This window comes from Schistocerca gregaria, chromosome 1 (genome assembly GCF_023897955.1).
Source record: "Schistocerca gregaria isolate iqSchGreg1 chromosome 1, iqSchGreg1.2, whole genome shotgun sequence".
Classification (NCBI taxonomy): Eukaryota; Metazoa; Arthropoda; class Insecta; order Orthoptera; family Acrididae; genus Schistocerca; species Schistocerca gregaria.
This window is the reverse complement of record NC_064920.1, coordinates 877,614,565-877,635,714: the sequence shown is the minus strand read 5'-3', so window position 1 is coordinate 877,635,714 and position 21,150 is coordinate 877,614,565.

Here is a 21,150-nt window from a genome sequence, read left to right as displayed (position 1 = left end):
GATTTCCCGCTGAAATTTAAATGCCCTACAGTCGAGAAAATATTGTCAGTATTGTATGTAACAGTCTATCCGTTACACTTTATTTTTAAAGGTCCATCTTGGTCATTCAGATTTTACAGTTCACTATTACCGGTTTCGGCTACTGCCATCTTATGGTCTGTTACAATAAAATAATAATAAAAAACAGTGTTGTGAAGAATTAAGTTTAAGTAACTAGAGCAACTTAGTTGGTCACACCACTTTTTTTACCAAACAGGTAATAGCGGATTTTATAATTTGGGCGTTCAAGACGGATTTTCACAAATAAAGTGCCACAATATGATCGCTGATTCATTAACACAGTTTATGCCTTCAATTGTCATATCCGTTGCGTTATTACTCTGCTGCACACCAATAATCAACAAATAAAATCAATTTAAGGAGAGGTATTATCAAAACCCAGTTCCAAGATAAATACATTTTGAAAGAGGAGCCATAGGAAACTAACACAAATTTCCGTTCTCAAGGGAGGTAAAGCTGTTACGATATTAAAGAAACTCAATTGATTTGCAATTGTCATTTGTTCCACTGAAAAGGACCTTCTTCTGTTTCAAGGTGACGACCAAGGAAGTGTGGCTTAACTCTGTCCACATGTTATACGATTACAAGTAGTTCTAAAAATACAATGAATCTTAATTAGCACAAAATTACGCACCTGAAGAAATAACAATATTGTCCATATAGCTTTAATATATTAACCAGAATTTAAATTGGTATAACGTGGATTAGTTACAAATGCTGCGCAAAATAGACCTCATGTTTAAAAACAATAAAAACTGTAGAAAAAAGGACGGAAACTGCTCTTGGTGGTCTCTAGTGCGCATTCCTTCACGTGATTCCAAATCAGTCGCTATACCTAAGTGCTAACCAAGAATCGTATGTGCTCCTAGGTACACTATCCTCTAGGTATAGCGCTGTCGGCTTCGATTTATGGTGTAAAATCCAAGGAACTCAGACAGGTACGTTAAAAATTATAAAGGAAATATGTTTATCTAAATTTCAGTCATCAGCTTTCACTTTATAATCAATCGAATACTCGAAATTTCAATGTACTGTTTCATAAGCAACAAGAAACTAAGCTTGGTCTAAGCAATTTAATATCATACACACCTTCAGTCATCTTTTCAACTATCCATATCTTGATACTTTAAGTGGTAATTTACCTTGTTTGGTCAGTAACATAACATAGGAAAAAGGGTATATTTATACCTGTTCTCAGTGCTCCATTTTCCGCCTTTCTCTAGTCTCCAGCCAAAGTTCCAATCGTCAATATTCTCTGTTGGCATCGTTTTATTTTAACTAATCCATCTGCTTCAAAAGTTCACAACTGTCATAAAAACAGTGTGGTTTCAAAACTTCTCCAAGTAAAACATTTATTTATATCTTTCGGTTCATAGCTTCAAGCTACCGATGATGTATCGTGATTTGCTGGTATCAGAGAGTAGACGGTCGTTTTATTTCTTGGAGAGAAATTAACATGAAAAAAAAAGGTTTTGTTCAGCATTGCTTGGCTACCAATGTTTCTGATTTCAATGAGTAAAACAGCCGTCTTTTCTCTGATATCAGCAAATCACAATATATCATCGGTAGCTTGATGCTCGTCTTTCAGCAACCGGCAAAACTCAACATTCCCGTTAACATTCTCAATGTCCTCATGTCAACGACTTCGATTTACCTATATTAAGCACCAACATGGTGCTTCGTAAACACAGAAAATCATCTACTCGCCATAATAAATTCCCAATAAGTTTAAACAACGGTTAACTCTTTTATGACAACTACCCCACTTTATTCAACACAGCCACAATAGGAAAATATGTGCCCACCTCGACCTGGATGGAGCCAATAAACCATACAGCTCACTTCTTAACAATTTACAGGAAAGTAGACGCCACAGCTTGGAGTATACACCCATGGTGTCAAGACGTAAGAAATTCACTGGCAAACGCATCGCAGTAGCTTGGTGGCAAAATATTCCTCCCCTGATACTCATCAGATATGACTCATAATCAACCCTTGTATCATTTAAATCACTGACTGATATAAACAATATTTACTGATAATCTTTATTTCCTGTTTCTGAAATAGCAATATAGACTATTAGTAGTAGACTAACATTGGCACATACATAGAATAGAAGAAGAGTAGGAAGCAGTACCGAAAACTGCAGAAGTAGTACTGCCACAGCTTGGTCTCTTGTGCTTGTCAGACAACTTATCCACTGAGGAAGTGGAGCTGAGCTGAGCTGAGCTGAGCTAGTACTCTATTGGATCTTTCTATAGCCAAGCTGACTCATCTCCTGAGGCGACTGAAAACTTCATACAAAACCCCAGTCCCCTTGCACGTAAGTTCAACAGTCGTACTGTGTCAATGTGGTATGGCCTATATAGGACAGACAACACGTACTGTGGAAGAGCGTTGTACAGAACATCAACGTTGCACTCGTCTACTGCAACCCAGTAAATCTGCAGTTATGGAACATTGTATTTCTAACGGACATTCAATGGAGTACGACAAAACTTCGATTTTGGCCACAGCAACAACTTTTTGGGACTCCATTATTAAAGAATTCGTTGAAATACGCATTGCTGGAAATTTAATGAACCGGGACAGTGGTTACCAATTGAATAATGCATGGAATCCCGTAATCACAGAAATTTTCTCGAGCCGAAGACGCCAGAAGATATCGATACCTGCGGCCAGCGACAATACCGACAGCACCTGAGTTTCGCAGTTTCCACCAGCGAGGGCGCTGTTGCTGGGCGGTGTGGTCCTTCTGTCTCCGCGACTGCAACGCATGCGCGGCAGTACTATCAGCGCACTATATAAGGCGGAACGGAGAACGTCTTTGTCAGTCCTCGTTCGGCTAACCTGAAGATGGCTGGCAGTTGTCCAGCTGAAATATCGTGCGAAGAAGTTTACGACGACCGGCTGCAAGCCCGAAATCTATTTGAACAGTCGTACTGTAGTCATCAGTGGAGACTTAAATCATCCAACAGTCAATTGGAGAACTTACAATTTTGTTAGTGGTGGGGGTCACAAGACGTATTGTGATCAATTACTGTATGCATTCTCTGAAACTACGTAGAACAGATCGTTTGGAACTCCACTTACGATGGAAATATATTGCATCTAATGGAAACAAACAGACGATTGAAGAGGCCTCTTTGAGGGTGTCCACATCGAAATTGGCATCAGTGAGCCTGACGCGGTTGTTGCAGCAGTATTACTAAAGTACAAGGGACAACTAAAACAAGACAAAAGATCATATAAGAAAGCAGTAGTGCCACATCTCCATGAGGAACTTGAAACTTTCAGCACAGGGCAGGAGCATACAGAGGAACTATAGTTCAGTTTTAAAAGATTGGTTGACCATAGACTGGATAGATATGTACCCATTATAGCAGTTAATAATGCGAGGGACCTTCCGCGGTATAGTTACTGTAAAGAAATTTCTGAAGAAACAGAGACTACTACATAATACGTATAAAACATAGCATAGGATTATAGACAGAGAGACGCTCAATGTAACGCATTTGGCTGTCAAGGGAGCAATGCGTAAGCCTTTTATAACTAACGTATGTAGAATACTGTCAAGTGATATTTCGCAAAACCTAAAGAAACTCTAGTCCTGTGTGAAGGCTGATAGTGGCACCAGAAATAGTGTCCAGTAATAGCGAATAAGACAGGAACTGAAATTGAGGATAACAAAGGAAAAGCTGAGATGCTTAACTCCATTTTCAAATTTGCTCCGTTTAATCCTCGTACCACTGAAGAGATGAATGAAATAAGTATTAATGTCAGCGGTGTTGAAATCGTTAGCTCTTCTTCTAACTGTAGTCTATCGTAGTTTACTCGAACAAAAAATCTTGCCAAATAGTTGGAAGAAAGTACAGGTCACACCCGTTTACAAGAGGGGTAGTAGAATTAATCCACGAAACTCCGTTCATTATCCTTAACATCGATTTGCTATAGAATCTTAGAAAATATTATGAGCTCAATCATAATGCGGTATCTCGAACAGAATTTGTTTCTCCGTGCCAACCAGCACGTATTCGGAAAACCTCGATAATGCGAAACCCAGCTCACACTTTTCTCATATGGGGCTCGATTTTCGGCGGGGTCAGGGATTTTCACCTTCCTCGAGATCCTGGGTGTTTTTGTTATCCTCATCATTTCCTCATCATTCATGAAAGTGGCGAGTTTGGACTGTGCTAAGGTTGGGAATTTGTACGGGCGCTGATAACTGCGCAGCTGAGCGCCCCACAAACCAAACATCATCATCATCATCATCATTTTCTCATACGACTCACTGAAAGCTTTGGATCAAGGCTGGCAGGTGAATGCAGCATTGGTTTCCGAACAGAATTTAATCGAGTACCACATTTACGCTTATTGTCAAAGGCACGAAATCAGACGTAGATACAACTTGAGGTGTTCCACAGGAAGGTGTATTGGCTCTGTTACTGTTCATGTTGTGTATGTATGATCTTGCGGACAACATTAATTAATTTATGCAGATGATGCAGTTATCTATAATGAAGTACTGTCTGAAGGGAGCTGCATAAATATTCAGTCAGGTCTTGATAAGATTACAAAGTGGTGCAATGATTGAAAAATTGCTTAAAATGTTCAGAAAGGAAAAACAGTGTACCTCACAAAACAAAAAAATAAAATAAAATGTACTAGCGTATGACCATAACATCAGTGAAACAGCTGGAGTAGGTCAACTCATACAAATACCTGGGAGTAATATTTTGTGGAACATGAAATGGAATGGTTTTGTACGCTCAGTCGTGGCTGAACCGGGTGGCGGACTTAGATTTATTGGTAGAATTGTAGGGAAACGCAATAGGTTTGCAAAGGAGATTGTTTAAAAATCACTCGTTCGACACATTCTAGAATACTGCTAAAATGTGATGAAAAGCGTCAGTTTTTTTCCCGTGCCGAACAAAATCTCTTTAGATTAAGCGGCTACAAATTAGTCTGGTGCGATAATCGTTATATCGATATGTGTTAACAGAGATATTAAAACACAAAGTATATCCAGTGCTCTAAAAATGACTGAGTAAAATCCTGGTAAGCACGGGAAAAAAAAATCTAACGCTTGCCATTGACACTGGGCATCGCATGAAAGACGTGATGAGAGTTATGTGATTTGGATAACTCCCGATACACCCGGCAAAAACGAAATCGCAAATTTCTCTCGATACACCAGAGAAAATGTGCCCAACGACTTCTAGGATGGACACCCTGTATGTACAAGACCTTTCAAAGTCTTTGCGACAAACGCGTACGGGTGGTAAATTATATTTGAGTCATCAGTCTTCTGATTGGTTTCATGAGGCCCGCCAGGAATTGCTCTTCTGTGCCAACCTCTTCATCGCAGAGTAGCACTTGCAGTCTATGACCTCAGCTATTTGCTGGGTATATTCTCCTCAGCTATTTGCTGGGTATATTCCAATCTCTGTCTTCTTCTACAGTTTTTACATTTTACAGTTCCCTCTAGTACCACAGAAGTTATTCCTTAATGTCTTAACAGATGTCGTATCACTGTGTCCCATCTTGTTGTCAATGTTTTCCATGTATTCCTTTTCCTCTCCGATTCTGCGCAGAACATCCTCATTTCTTAGCTTACCAGTTCAGCTAATTTTCAACAATCGTCTGTAGCATCTCAAATGCTTCGATTCACTTCTGCTCCGATTTTCCCATACTCCATGTTTCACTACCATCAATGCTATGCTCCAAACGTACATTCACAGAAATTTCTTGCTCAAATTAAGCCCTATGTTTGATACCACTGCTTTTTTTAGAGACAAAATGTTCGTTGAAGATTCCCGGCGGCCATAGACATCGTTTTATTGATTGCGCTGGTTGTGGGGTGATAAACTTTCACCGAGCTAACAGGGTCGACTAAATTGGTGTGCTGCATCTGCATACTACCTATGGCAGCTCGTTTTGTATTATCACGTAATAGGGGAGAGAGTGTGGCAGATATGATACGCGAATTGGAATGGAAGTCATTACAGCAAAGACGTTTTTCGTCGCGGCTAGATCTTTTTACGAAATTTCAGTCACCAACTTTCCCTTCCGAATGCAAAAATATTTTGTTGAGCCCAACCTACATAGGTAGGAATGATCATCAAAATAAAATACGAGAAATCAGAGCTCGAACAGAAAGGTTTAGGTGTTCGTTTTTCCCGTGCGCTGTTAGGGAGTGGAATGGTAGAGAATTAGTATGATTGTGGTTCGATGAACGCTCTGCCAAGCACTTAAATGTGAATTGCAGAGTAGTCATGTAGATGTAGATATACACCAGTAAATTGGTAGGTTGATGCTCGAGAAAACGACCTTAAGAACGGGTGTCTCTAGGCAGAGAAAGATATTTTACAAGCTCGACCTACTCCATTTGCGCGGAGCAGGTAACTGGCGTATAGGCAACACACACCGCTATGAGCGACGCAGAGCACCTACTTCCTCCCATCTCTCAGGGGCGTCAGTTTTAAAAGACGCCTTACGTCGCCGGGGAGCTTCAGCAAACGTGTTGCGTGTAACGATAATTGTTCCCCAAGGCGTGATCTATTACTCCTAGACGTTTGTCACGAAGACTTTGAAACACCTTGTAAGCGCGCGCGCACACACACACACACACACACACACACACACACACACACACAGAAACGAAATTACACACTACCCAGGATCTAGCTAGAAGAATGACACCACCTCAAAGAAACACTCTTTTCATCTGATAAAAAGTTCTTTCTCAAAAGTTAATTAATTTTTCATGCTAGTAAAAGTATAGAAAATAGTCAACTAGATGAGTCTTTGAAAAAATACTAGTCAGGAATTTGTGGTATAACCACAGAATTTCCACAGAAACAGTGAGTAAGCTCCCATTAGCAGATTAAAAACTCATGATAGAGGATTGTCCACTTCAGATTAGATTAGATTAGATTAGTACTTGTTCCATAGATCATGAATACGACACTTCGTAATGACGTGGAACGTGTCACGTTAATAAAAGGTGTCTATAGAATATATTACATTACACAAAAATTTACATGACACTTAATATTTTTAAATCGTGTTTTGTGGGAGTTGGGGAGATTACCCACTTAGTATATACAAAACTTCATTTAATTAGTAGAAGGAGTTGCCATTAAGAAACTCTTTTAATTTCCTTTCAAATGCTGTATTGGTATCTGTCAGACTTTTGATGCTATTAGGTAAGTGACCAAAGACTTTTGTGGCAGCATAATTTACCCCCTTCTGAGCCAAAGATTTAACCTTGAATAGTGAAGATCATCCTTTCCCCTAGTGTTGTAGCCATGTACACTGCTATTACTTTTGAATTCGTTCGGCTTGTTAATAAAAAATTTCATAAGCGTTATATATATTGTGAGGCTACAGTGAAGATCTGTACCTCTTTAAACAAGTGTCTGCAGGATGATCTTGGATGAGCTCCAGCAATTATTCTGATTACACGCTTTTGTGCAATGAACACTCTTTTACTCAATGATGAGTTACCCCAGAATATGATGCCATACAAAAGCAGAGAATGAAAATAGGCGTGGTAAGCTAATTTACTGAGATGTATATCGCCAAATTTGCAATGACCCTAATAGCATAAGTAGCTGACCTCAAACGTTTCAGCAGATCTTCAGTGTGTTTTTCCAGTTCAACCCCTCATCAAAGTATACACCTAGAAATTTGGAATATTCTACTTTAGCTAGCGATTTCTGTTCGAAGTCTTTATTTATTAATTGTGTCATTCCATTTACTGTGTGGAATTGTGTGTACTGTGTTTTGTCAAAGTGTAATGAGAGCCCATTTGCAGAGAACCACTTAATGATTTCCTAAAAAACATTGTTTACAATTTCACCAGTTAATTCTTGTCTGTTGGGTGTGTTAGCTATACTTATATCATCCAGGTGTACAACGGTTGCAAAGCTCACGAAATTCTACAGAGCAATGCTTTTAGTGGTGCCTTCTATTAACCATTTAGATAGTCAAACAACTCTACCGAAAAGAGATCAGAGTATCTGCAAGAATGTTATCTACTATTGGTTGCATACATAACAGCCAGGACGCAGAAGAGGTCGTTCGGATACTTTTGAGCATACAATATTTTGAAAGTTATTGATCAATTTCTAAATCAAAAGTGAGTACGTAAAAAATCCGTCACTATACCGAACACAAATAATGGCGTCATAAGGTCTGGCTTGTAACCGAATCAGAGGGTGATTGGTATCTACTGTGATCATGGATGTCAATAGAACGCATGACAGAAATCACAACTCAAATGGGGACACTACTGAAACCCACAAGGAACTATGTTCCATTTTCAACCCAAATGCCAAAGGAAAATGGAAAACTTACTGTGCATAACTAATACATCGGGAAAAAGTTCCTCTTAAATATATATGCAGCTGACTGTACTTGCAAAGTGTTGCTTAAGCCAAAAGCATGTAGCGACCTGACCAATGGCCGCAGCAACATAAAGTGAATGCATCACCGCTACCTGAAACCGACGACAATGTGGCTGAGAAGATCCAAGGCAGGAACGAGAATATAAATACCACAGAACGCCGAAGTTCAACTGCAGTAAAAACAAACTCTCGCGGAAAAGCGCGTGATTGAACTGCTACGACCAAAGAGCCACCCGTGAGAAATGCCATGCGGTCAGCTACCTGCGAGTACAAGGAGCTACCCAGGGCAATGCAGCATCGATACCTGCATGCCTCTTTGGATATCACAGGGCAGCATCATCTTGATGTGTCAATGAAACGAGGCGAAAAACAGACTCGTTGCATGTGTGACAGACAATGTCTTATTTTTACAAACTATTCCTACAATATGCAGTCCTTTAGCTACTGAATCACTTCTGGTGAATCCCATACACAAAACAATGACACAGTCATCGAACTACAGAAAAGGTACATTATACCATTATAACTAAAAAAGTAAATGAACTTCGTCTAAAGAAATGTTTAAACAGCTAGGGATTCTATCTGCACCAAGTTAGTGTATCTGTCCATCTGTTATGCATATCAAAAAATCATCAGCAGTTATCTCACAAATAGCAGCGCTCATAACAATGGAACACCTTAACCGTAGAGAGGTTTAAACGTGTCTCTCACCAGAGAAATTTTAATGATGCTGCAGAAGTCAATCAGCCGACATTATGACGATACAATTTTTTTATGTTCCACAATTTTCAACAAATGGTCAGATACCCTGAGACCATCTAATGTTCGCAAAGAAATCTTCTTTAGTGAAAACATTATTTGAGTTTCCAGTATAAAATTTATTACTTTAAATGAAAATAAAATTATTTCTTCCATTTGTTTTACGTGTGCCATGGTATTTTTAATCTGTAAAAAGTAATACATGAAAGTAATAAATGTAATAAATAAAAAAGTGCGAACAAAAAAGAATATAGATTTTATTCTGTGTCGTCACATTACTATTGATGAATATTTTAAGAAATGTGTTCGAAGTAAGAGCCATCTGCATAGCGACACTTTCGTACATAATGCATGACTAATGAACTGACTGCTGTGAACATATCTGGAGTAACCACTTAACTTGCAGCAGCAGTTTGCTCTCACATGTCCTCCATATTTGTTGGAGTCTCCGTGTAGACCACATTCCATACATAATTCCAGAGGAAGAAGTCGAACGGCATCAGATCATGCAGTTGTGTTGAATCACTACGAATATTACTGTCTCCTCATCCGGCATTTTGAAAATGACCGGTTCAATTTATGTGCTGCTACTGCAGATTTATGGGCAGGACATTCGTTATGTTTAAAACACGGTGTCTGATGAATTATCAAAGGTACATTTTCTGTCACGGGTGAAGTATCTGCTAAAAATTGTGTGTACATTTCCCTTTTCAACTTACCTTTGTGAGGCATACAATCGCTTTTTTCTCTCTCCATTTGGAAGCGGTTCAAATGGCTCTGAGCACTATGGGACTTAACTTCTGAGGTCATAAGTCCCCTAGAACTTAGAACTACTTAAACCTATCTAACCTAAGGACATCACACGCATCCATGCCCCAGACAGGATTCGAACCTGCGACCGTAGCAGTCGCGCGGTTCCAGACGGTAGCGCCTAGAAACCGCTCGGCCACATCGGCCGGCCATTTGGAAGTGGAAAAGGAAAATAAATGGGTTGTAGTGGTACACCGTACCCGCCGCCATACACAATCGATGCCTTGCGTTGTATGTATGTAAGACGTATAAAAACGAGCAGATCATTTGCTATGCAATTACGTCACGCCACAGATCCATACTCCAGTGTCGTTGGATGACCACCTGATGAAACTAGCGTCGGTTTACCGTTAATAAGTAGTTCACATTTTTTAAACTTACATTTCCGTGACTTGTGAACGCAACATCAATAGTGAACAACACTTCCTCTACAAAATTATGTCTTGCAGGAAAAGCTACTGACAATTTTCAAAACAATGTTAAAAATCACTGCCATATAGTACTTGTTGGAATGAAACATGGAACGAGTAATATTCGAAGAGTGGAAATAGAAAAATCACGTTTTCAAAAAATCCACTTCAGTACTACCGTATTTTCGGTTCTCTGTTGTGTGTCTCTCTTGATCCAAATGCCAAACTATGGAGAAAATATTTGAAACTTACGTTACTGGATGGCATACGATCTTTGTTCCAAGGTGTGCTTCCCTTTGGTGTTTCAAACTTTAAGAGATATGAGGAGTGGTTCTGGTTGTGCTACTATTTAAAAACTTAACTCTGCATTTCTGTAGCTGTATTACCCATATATATTAAAAAAATTAGATGTATGTATGTATGGATAGATGTACATACCATATCTCCCTCGAAACCACTGGACTAAATTCAACCAAACTTGAGCACTTAGTGAACTGCAACAAACGTTACGCATAGTTTGAATCCTTTACGAAATTTTGCTTACTGACAACCCCTATAAAGCGAAGAAAAGAAAAAAACAAGTTTATCACTTACTACCTTTTAGCTGTTCCTGCAGTAAAACTGCTGCATGAAGCATAACTTTTTGCATACAGTATTCGCATGTACCACTGGATCTATCAGCAAAATTATATCATTGTACGATGCATAGTTCAGGAGACACGACGTCATAAACAATAAGGTGGGTGAAATACTGCTGCATCATACAAGAAGCTATTAAGTTATTACTCCTTTGTCACTAACTCTGTTCGCAATATATTCCGCAGAACTTATCTAGTCATATCGCTGAAAAATATACCGTTGTACGACACATAGTTCATGATATATGACATAGAATAAAGGGACGTGTGACAAACTGCCTCATCAAACATTACGTTTTAATTTATTACTCCTATAATGCTTACTCTATTCACAACACTTGTGGCAGACTGAAGTCACATACACCACTGGATGTACCTGCAAAAATTATATCACTGAACTGCATATAGTCCACGATGTACGATGTCATAAACAATGAGCTGCGTGAAACTGAAGCTGCAGGGTGGAATTCGCTAGAGATACAGCGAAACTGTAAATATCGCGTTACTAGGGCCTCTCGTCCGGTGGACAGTTCGCCAGGTGAAAGTCTTTTAATTTGACGTCACTTCGGCGACTTGTTCGTCGATGGGGATGAAATGATGATGATTAGGACAAACACAACACCCAGTTCCTGAGCGGAGAAAATCTCCGACCCAGCCGGGAATCGAACCCGGGCCCTTAGCATTGACGTCCTGTCACTCTGGTCACTTTTTTTTCTTTTTCTTTTTTTGCATTTTGTTCGTTGTTGGTCGTTGTGTTTTGTCGTTGCGGACGTCACACGACATCCGTTCAAGTTCGTTTTCTTGATCCTTCCACTCAGTTTTTTATTACATAGGCCAACTAGCTCTCTGACCGAACACGCTGAGCTACCGTGCCGGCTGCCACTCAGCTACCGGGGGCGGACGAGAGATAAAGCTGAAGTATGTGTACAAATACGCGAGCAACTTATTAAATATATGTCAAATGTACTTGAAACGTGCGTACGCGGGCAAACCTACGGAAAAAAAACTCTACCTAAACGCCTTGAACGATTTCAACCAGATCTGGTACACGATGTGGAAGGACCCACCAGTCACCTATTGGAGTTGCGATGACAGCATCTAGAGAGATGGGGATGGAGGAAATGGACAGACAGAATGGGGGAAGGAGGAGATAGAGATGGATAATGGGGAGGATGAGATAGACAGAGAGAGGGATAGGGTGGAATGGACAGAGGGAGGGAAGTGGAGGAAGAGATGGATAGAGACAGGGAGGGGGGTGGAGGAGGTGGATGGAGAGAGCTTGTAGAAGCAGTATGCATGGAGGGGGGGGGGCGGGAGATGGACAGATAGAGGGGCAAGGAGATGGAGTAACAGAAGATTGGGATAAATACATACGCGGGCCGTGCTTGCTCCTCAGCTAGTTACAAATAAAAAGTAATTCCTCAGAATCAATGACATGTAGAACAAAACTTTCTATCCGCTATTTTGTCGAAAACTGAAATTGTTCGGATCGCCCCGCTGCGTAGAAAATACAAGTTACTTATTGCAAAGGAGAGAAGATTAATCAACTACCGTTAATAATAATATTTACCTACAAAAGCAGCACCGTTACGGATTTAGAAATAAGACAACCGTTTTTCGTTGTGTCGAAATGTTTTCACGAAATTTCAGTCACCAATTTTCTCCTCTGAATGCGAAAATCAGAGGTCATACCAAAAGATTTAAGTGTTCATTTTTCACACGTTCTGTCAGATAGAGGTTCAAATAGCTCTGAGCACTATGGGACTTAACTTCTGAGATCATCAGTCCCCTAGAATTTAGAACTACTTAAACCTAACTAACCTAAGGACATCACACACATACAAGCCCGAAGCTGGATTCGAACCTTCGACCGCAGCGGTCGCACGGTTCGAGACTGTAGCTCCTAGAACCGCTGGACCACTCCGGCCCGCTTAGACAGAGGAACGGTAGAGAAATAGTCTGTTGGGGATTCAACGAACCCTCTGCCTGGTCTGCCTGGCACTTAAGTATAAATTGCAGAGTAGTCACGTAGACGTAGATGAAGGACGGGTGCGTCACCCTGTAGATTTAGATGCAAATTTAGATGTTGGTACATCAAGACCGAAATGGTCGGATTGCAAATGGTGTAAGACGGGGATGTAAGTTTTCGCTTCTGTTGTCCAATATATAATTTGAACCAGCAATGACTGAAATAAAATTCAAGGTGGAAGGGTATCAATGATAAGATTCGCCGATGAAAATGAAAGTGAAGAATAATTACAGGATTTGATGAATGGAATGAACAGTCTATTGAGTGCAGAATATGGATTGAGAGTAAATGGAAGAAAGACCTACCTTGGAAGCAAAACAACCCATGATTGGTGGAGCAAGGAGGACATAAAAAACCCACTGGCACTGGCAGAGAGGGAATCCCTGGACAAGATTAGTCTACTAGTATCAAAGACAGACCCTAATTTGAGAAAGAAACTTTTGAGAATGTACGTTTGGAGGAGAGCGTTATATGAGAGTGAAACATGGACTGTGAAAAAACCAGGAGAGAGGAGAATCTGCGCGGAATCGGAGAGGAAAGGAACACACAGAAAACACTGACAAGAAGAAGGGACAGAGTGATACAACATCTATTAAGACATCAAGAAATAGCTTCCTTGGTAATAGAGGGAGCTGTAAAGCGTGAAACGTCCCCTTAGGAAAAATTATGAATTACTGTGCTGGTAAACTTCTACGTTATTCGATACAGAGATAGCCGAATAAAACTGAACGTACTCAGACAGTTCTCTCTTTACTTATTTCGATCATCACTAAATTGACACTCAATTTTTTTTTTTTTTTTTTTTTTTTTTTTTAGCGCAACGCATTCTGACTTTCAATAATCCCTACAATAGAATGGCCCTGACTAACAATAACCTATACCTTTCATGAATCACCTACCTCACAAAAATCTTCGTTACTCGAATTACTGTAATACAGCGAGCGCCAATACTACAAGCTAAATAAAAGATTCTAACTACTGAAGGCACTAACTACTAATAGGCATAGTTAGCAAATGAAAGATTTTGATAGTGAACGAACAATGTATTTACCTTAATAATGTTCAAAAGCCAATATATATATATATATATATATATATATATATATATAAATTCATGGCATCCATCATTACAAATTTGCTTTTTCTGCCGCACACACGTCCAGATCGTCCGCTTATGGTAACCTCTCAAAACTCTGCCATCTCTCTCCACATCCATCACTGCTGGAGGCTCACCTCCAACTGTCCAACGCTACAAGCTGTTCACATCCAACTGCCCAACACAACACAAGCGAATATTCCAACAATGAGTCCAACCAGCCACAGACTGCGCACAGCACAGTCAGTGATTTTAATACAGGGCGCTACGTGGAGTTACCAACATAACAACCTAAACAGCCTACTTATAAGTGTAAAAACTGTAGAAGAAGACAGAGATTGGAATACATCCAGAAAATGATTGATGACATCGGTTGAAAGTGCTACTCTGAGATGAAAAGGTTGTCACAGAAGAGGAGCTCGTGGCGAGCCGCATCAAACCAGTCAGAAGACTGATGACCCAAAAAAAAAAAGTCCTGAATTTTCAGTCGTCTGGTATCAGAACAGTTCCTTCACTGTCTGTAGAGAATGGGCGAGAAAAGGAGTATATGGAAAACACCGAAAAGAAGGAGGAACAGGACATCCCTTAAGACACCAGTGAACAACTTACATGTTACAAGAGGGAGGTGTAGAAGGTAAAATCTATAGGGGAAGACAGGGGTTGGGATGCATCTAGCAAATAAATGAGAACGTATGGTGTAAGCTCTACTCTGGGGTGAAGTGGTAGGTACAGGAGAAGAATTCGTCGAGAACGGCCTCAAATCAGTAAGAAGACTGATGACTGAATAAAGAGAAAAATGAAGAAAAAGACGGCTGTGTTACACGATGCAATGGTGAAATATTGATACTGGTCTTGCTCGTCACGTCCCGGTTTTTATTGGTTGACCTGTCGTCAAATACCATCAAGTGGTCCCCATCTTGTGATATCAGCAACAGTGATGTGTACTACGCCCCGGAAATTTGATTGTGGCAACACATAAAACGAACTTGGGCAGAGAAGCGCGCCTTAGAGTGCAAAGTGGCCATTCGGAGCTCCTATTCGGCACTGAACTTTCCGCCTCGGGTGAAGCTCACAGTCCACGCAACAGCCAAGAAGACGTCCTGCGGAAGGGCGTCAGAAGAGGTGGGAGCGCCACGAGACAAAAGGCGGCCGCGGATCTCGTTTCTGGTGCGGCGGCCGGCGCCCTCTCCAGGCACTTGCGGGTACGCAGCGCGCGGCCCCGGACAGCCGTCGAGGGCCCGGCGGCTGCTCGTGCGGGCTCGGCGCTGCTCGGGCCGGGCGCGGCTCGCAAATTGAAACCGTGGCATATTAGGGGCTTTTGACATGCAAATGGCCCGTTATAGCGGTTCCAGGCAGCCAGCGCCCCGGGCTGTTGCAGCGGCTCGCAGGGGCTGCAGCAGCGTGGCTCGTTGCCTCCCGAGGCCTGCCCAACACTCTGACGGCTGTATACGTGTGCGTGTGAGTGCTTCTCAGGGGTCAGGGTGTACTATATATACAAACTATACCATTGCTATTAGTAGCAGTAGCAGCAGCAGCAGTAGTACAAATAAAACAGTTTCTACGTCAGTCACTTGTTTATTTTGCCACTACGCGTTTCGATGGTTCATACCATCATCTTCAGGTGGAGACTTGTTTCTTCACACTTAAAGATGATGGTATGAACCATCGAAGCCCGTAGCAACAAAATAAATATGTGACTGACGCAGAAAATGTTTTATTTGTATTGATGAACAGTCGCAGAGAACCCCCCAGGGTAGCCGAGAGCGCTAATGCGCTGCTTCCTGGACTCGGGAAGGCGCGCCGACCTCGGATCGAATCCGCTCGCGGATTAACGACGAGGGACGATGTTCAAAAAATGGTTCAAATGGCTCTGAGCACTATGGGACTCAACTGCTGTGGTCATGAGTCCCCTAGAACTTAGAACTACTTAAACCTAACTAACCTAAGGACATCACACACATCCATGCCCGAGGCAGGATTCGAACCTGCGACCGTAGCAGTCGCACGGTTCCGCACTGCGCGCCTAGAACCGCGAGACCGCCGCAGCCGGCAGGGCCCATGTGCCGACCAGCCTGGATGTGGTTTTTAGGCGGTTTTCCACATCCCGCTAGGTGAATACTGGGCTGGTCCCCATGTCCCACCTCAGTTACACGGCGCGCAGACATCTGAACACATTCGCGCTATTCCATGCATTACACTCGATGTCGACAGTTGGGATCCACTAATTTCGTCCCAGGGGGTACAGGGTGGCGGCAGGAAGGGCATCCGGCCGTCCCTTAACCATTAACATGCCAAATCCGATTAACGATGGCTGACCCTGCGGGACAAGGCTCAAGCGGTAGAACAGTCGCAGAGCTCGTAATGACGTCCCCTGTGGGAGAAATAATCAGTTGCGGTAGTAGTAGTAGTAGTAGTAGTAGTAGTAGCAGCAGCAGCAGCAGCAGCAGAATTAATTATCTGAGAATTACTTGCATTGATGTTGGACGTACCATAGAACTAAATATTAAGCTCGTGCTTAAATTTGTAGCGTTTTTGTAATAAATGTTGGTATTCCGTTTGCCATGGCTTTATTTATCGATTGTCATTTTTTATTTGAAGTTCATTGTTGCTATTTGAATTTACCTATTGTTTTTTTGTCATTTGGAGATTGTGAGTGGGCATGTGGACGCTTGAAAATGGAGTGCCAAGAAGAGAAATTGGGACAATTCCAACATATTCCTCTATTTGAGTTTAGCACAGGGCTGACAGCCGGCCGCGGTGGTCTCGCGGTTCTAGGCGCACAGTCCGGAACTGTGCGACTGCTACGGTCGCAGATTCGAATCCTGCCTCGGGCATGGATGTGTGTGATGTTCTTAGGTTAGTTAGGTTTAAGTAGTTCTAAGTTCTGGGGGACTGATGACCACAGATATTAAGTCCCATAGTGCTCAGAGCCATTTGAACCATTTTTAGAGGGCTGACAGCAGCGGAGGGAGTCGGAAACATTTGCGCTTCGTATAGAAATAACGCCACTGGACAGAGTACGGGAAGGAAGTAGTTCTCTCGGCTTAAAGAGAATCTTTTTGTGGTTAGTGACTCTCCACGCCAACCGGGGTGGCAGAGCGGTTCTAGGCGCTACAGTCTGCAACCGCACGACCGCTACGGTCCCAGGTTCGAATCCTGCCTCTGGCATGGATGTGTGTGATGTCCTTCGGTTAGTTAGGGTTGAGTAGTTCTAAGTTCTAGGGGACTGATGTCCTTAGAAGTTAAGTCCCATAGTGCTCAGAGCCATTTGAACCATTTGACTCTCCACGTTCAGGAAAACCTTCGGTGTGCAATGAAGAACGTTTAAACGCATTAATCCACAGTGATACACATCAGTATACTCGAGAACTGACAAATGTGATGAACTGTAAGCATTCCACCATTGTGCTACATTTGGAAGCAAAGGAGAAAGTTCAAAAATCTTGTGTATATGTGCACCACTGTTCCTCCCTCTATTTGCTCGTCGTCAACTGGCTCGTGATCATCACCGACCATTCCTATCACATATCGTTACTGAGGACGAGAAATAGTGTCTTTATACTAACATAAGGGAAAGGAATGGTTGAGCCCACACATATCAAAAACTTCCCGTACAAAGACCTGTGCTCATCCACAAAATATTATGTTACCCATCTGGTGGTTCAAAATGGTTCGAGTGGCTCTGAGCACTATGGGACTTAACATCTATGGTCATCAGTCCCCTAGAACCCAGAACTACTTAAACCTAACTAACCTAAGGACATCACACACATCCATGCTCGAGGCAGGATTCGAACCTGCGACCGTAGCGGTCACGCGGTTCCAGGCTTTAGCGTCTAGAACCGCACGGCCACACCGGCCGGCATCTGGTTGGGCAGTGACGATTTGGTGTTCTAGGAATTGCTTCCCCGAGCTGTAACCATCACTGCTGACATTTACTGTCAACAACTGAGACGTTTTGCAGATGCTATGCAAGAACAACGACCAGGAACACTGAGTGAAATGATGCTACTCCACAGTAACGTCTTCCTGAGTTCTGCTAGATTGACAACGAAACTATACACGAGTATTTCCGTACCCACCTTATCTTGCACCCTCAAACTTTTCCTTTTTCCCTCAGGCCGTCGTCGCCGAGCGGTTCTAGGTGCTTCAGTTCGGAACCTCGCGACTGCTTCAGTCGCAGGTTCGAATCCTGCCTCGGGCATGGGTGTGTGTAATGTCCTTAGGTTAGTTAGGTATAATTAGTTCTAAGTTCTAGGGAACTGATGACTCCGCTGTTAAGTTCCACAGTGCCCACAACCATTTGAGCCATTTTTTGTCTTTTCCCCACTCTATTGAAGAACTTTAAGGAACTTATTTTCCTATGAAAATGTAGTACGAACATGACTCGACAAATTCTTCGCCTCAAAACTACGTCGTATCTACAGTTGCTGACTCTTAAAGTCATCCCAGCGTTGGCAGACTGTTGGAAACAGTTAAGGAGAATATAGTATTGATGACTAAAGTCTCTGGTCACTAGCTGTTGTGTTTATTCAACTTATGGAAGAGAGCTTTGAACTTACGCACCAACTCAAAAACTGATATACGGAGTGTTCCACAATCTGTGTTGCAGGCTTCTAGGTGTTATAGAGAGGAATTTGTCAGCAGAGTTTCGTTTATGACCTGTAACGTTTGGCTGTAAAATAAGTTAGAAGACTGAAGCGCTTTCAAACTTCCTGTTTCATGGTACGCTCACTGCGGAGCCAATGCGATCTGACTTGTGTACTCTACAGGATCTCATTACAAGTGCAACGTTTCGGTTACTCGCTGTCGGTTTGTCTCCTACGTAACGAAGGACGTCCTCTTGAGAATGCAGCGCGTCCATGGACCACAACAGTCAACCCTCTTAGTTACGAACGTACCAGTGTCTGGCAGCAGTTGTTGTAGCTGGGTGAAAATGGTATGTGATGTCATAATTACGGTAGGGAGTGACAATGGTTCCCTCTTTTCTTTTGGTGCGGGTACTATGAAGTGGATGATTTGAAACCGATCTGATCCTCAAACTTCTTTTACTTAAGAAACATACATTTGTGGTCATGGTTTCATTCTCAGAACTTGATCAACTGAGATCGTTCTGCAACCACCTGAATCCTGTAATAGGATTGCGAGTCAGACTGTATAGGATGTAAAATTAAAATACAGGCCACCCAAAACACATACAGTAATAATTACACTTCTAGCTATTAAAACTGCAACACAATGAAGGCAGCACTCAATAAATACTAAATTCCTATGAAGTGTCCTATATGTTTAGACAGTGAAACGAGGAAGTAACAATGTGGACATCCTGAACATAAGGAAATATTTCACACCTTGTATGTCACTCATAATTCACATTTAATTTTTTTTAGTGGGAAGACTGTGCTTTGTGTTGTGTAAGAATAAGTGAAACAGACAGAAATTTGTTAGAGGTCTTAAATATAGCAGCAGTAAGAAAGAGCCGAATGCACGCGTTAGAGATATTGTAATAGAAACAGAATGCACTGCAGCACAAGGAGAAAAACAAAAAATGGTACAAGTGCTCGAAGAATTATGAAACTGATAGAAAAACAAGCAAAAGGTTTTGTCAAAAACAAGAAAATACACAGAAAGAAGACAGAAGATTACGAAGAACCACTAACAATTAATTTGTTGAAAAAGCTACAGGAAAGGGGCAGTAGCTACAGAAACATACGACAGTAACACTAGTGATTATGGCTAAACAGGTTTACATGAATAACGGAAAAGAGCTCAGTAGCATGCTCGTAGGGAACCTGTCAACATAAACAAAGTGTGAAGTCTATCATGGGGATGGAGCTTGTGACTTGACCTGAAGAAGGGCAGCAAGTGCCCGAAATCGGTAAAGAAAGTACATTTCTTTTATGCAAATGGTTGCTTATCATAAGAATAAAAAGATAATTTTAGCCAGTCTGATGCAACTAGCAGATTCCAAATAAAACTGAGAAACATATTGAAACTGTCAGAAACATACAAAAACACAGAAAGAAAACTTGGACAAAAAGAAAAAAGAGCACCAGCTCATTACTTAGAAGCCAGTACAGAGTACCAGAGTACTTAAGGTCAATATCCCCATGAGACCAGTTATCCGTTTCAAGAGTGCTCCCTGTAGTTTCCTGTCACAAGTCGGCTTTTTAATGCTCGCAGCAAATTCTGCTGCTCTTGGCCACAAAAATTCCATCTTCCCTCAAGATACCTACTGCTTTCACTTTCGGCAACCCGCAATGCCTCATCTCAACGTGTTTTCATTACGCTTTGTTCCCAGAGTCAGAAGTGTGCAGGAGCGGCACCTCCACGCACTCTGCTCTTGAGAACATCAATGTACACGCAAATGTTCAATTCCTGCAGCTCATCTCGACATAAACCGTTACATACTTCAGGACATAGACATCCACTTGACACGTCTGTCAGAGATCTGGCTCAAACTAGCTATTCCCACAAGTTTGGTAAATCTATGAGGTTAAATCTTTCTAAGACACGACAAATACAACACACGAGGAGATGAAGTAGGAAGCAAACTAACTTCTCTATGGGAAAACCTGTGTGGTCTTGATATAGGCAAAGTAAAAGCTGCGACTGGTCCAGTTGTCCCAGCTGAAGAACTGAACTGGCACTTCACATTACCTGCAACTGACCTACAAACGAAGCAAAGACTCATTGACCACTTCATGGGTGTAAACTATTATAGCCATGAAAAGCTGTATTTATAGAATACCGTCAAGAAAGCCATCATGTATACCAGTTCAGCATCTACTGGACACGATGGCATCACACCCATTACTGCCCAGTATAACAAATATTTTCAATCACTCCTTAACCACATGTGTTTTCTTTGAGGCCTGGAAACAGGGACTATTTAATTCCCTGCCTAAAAAGGACATTGCCACAAATCTCTCTGATT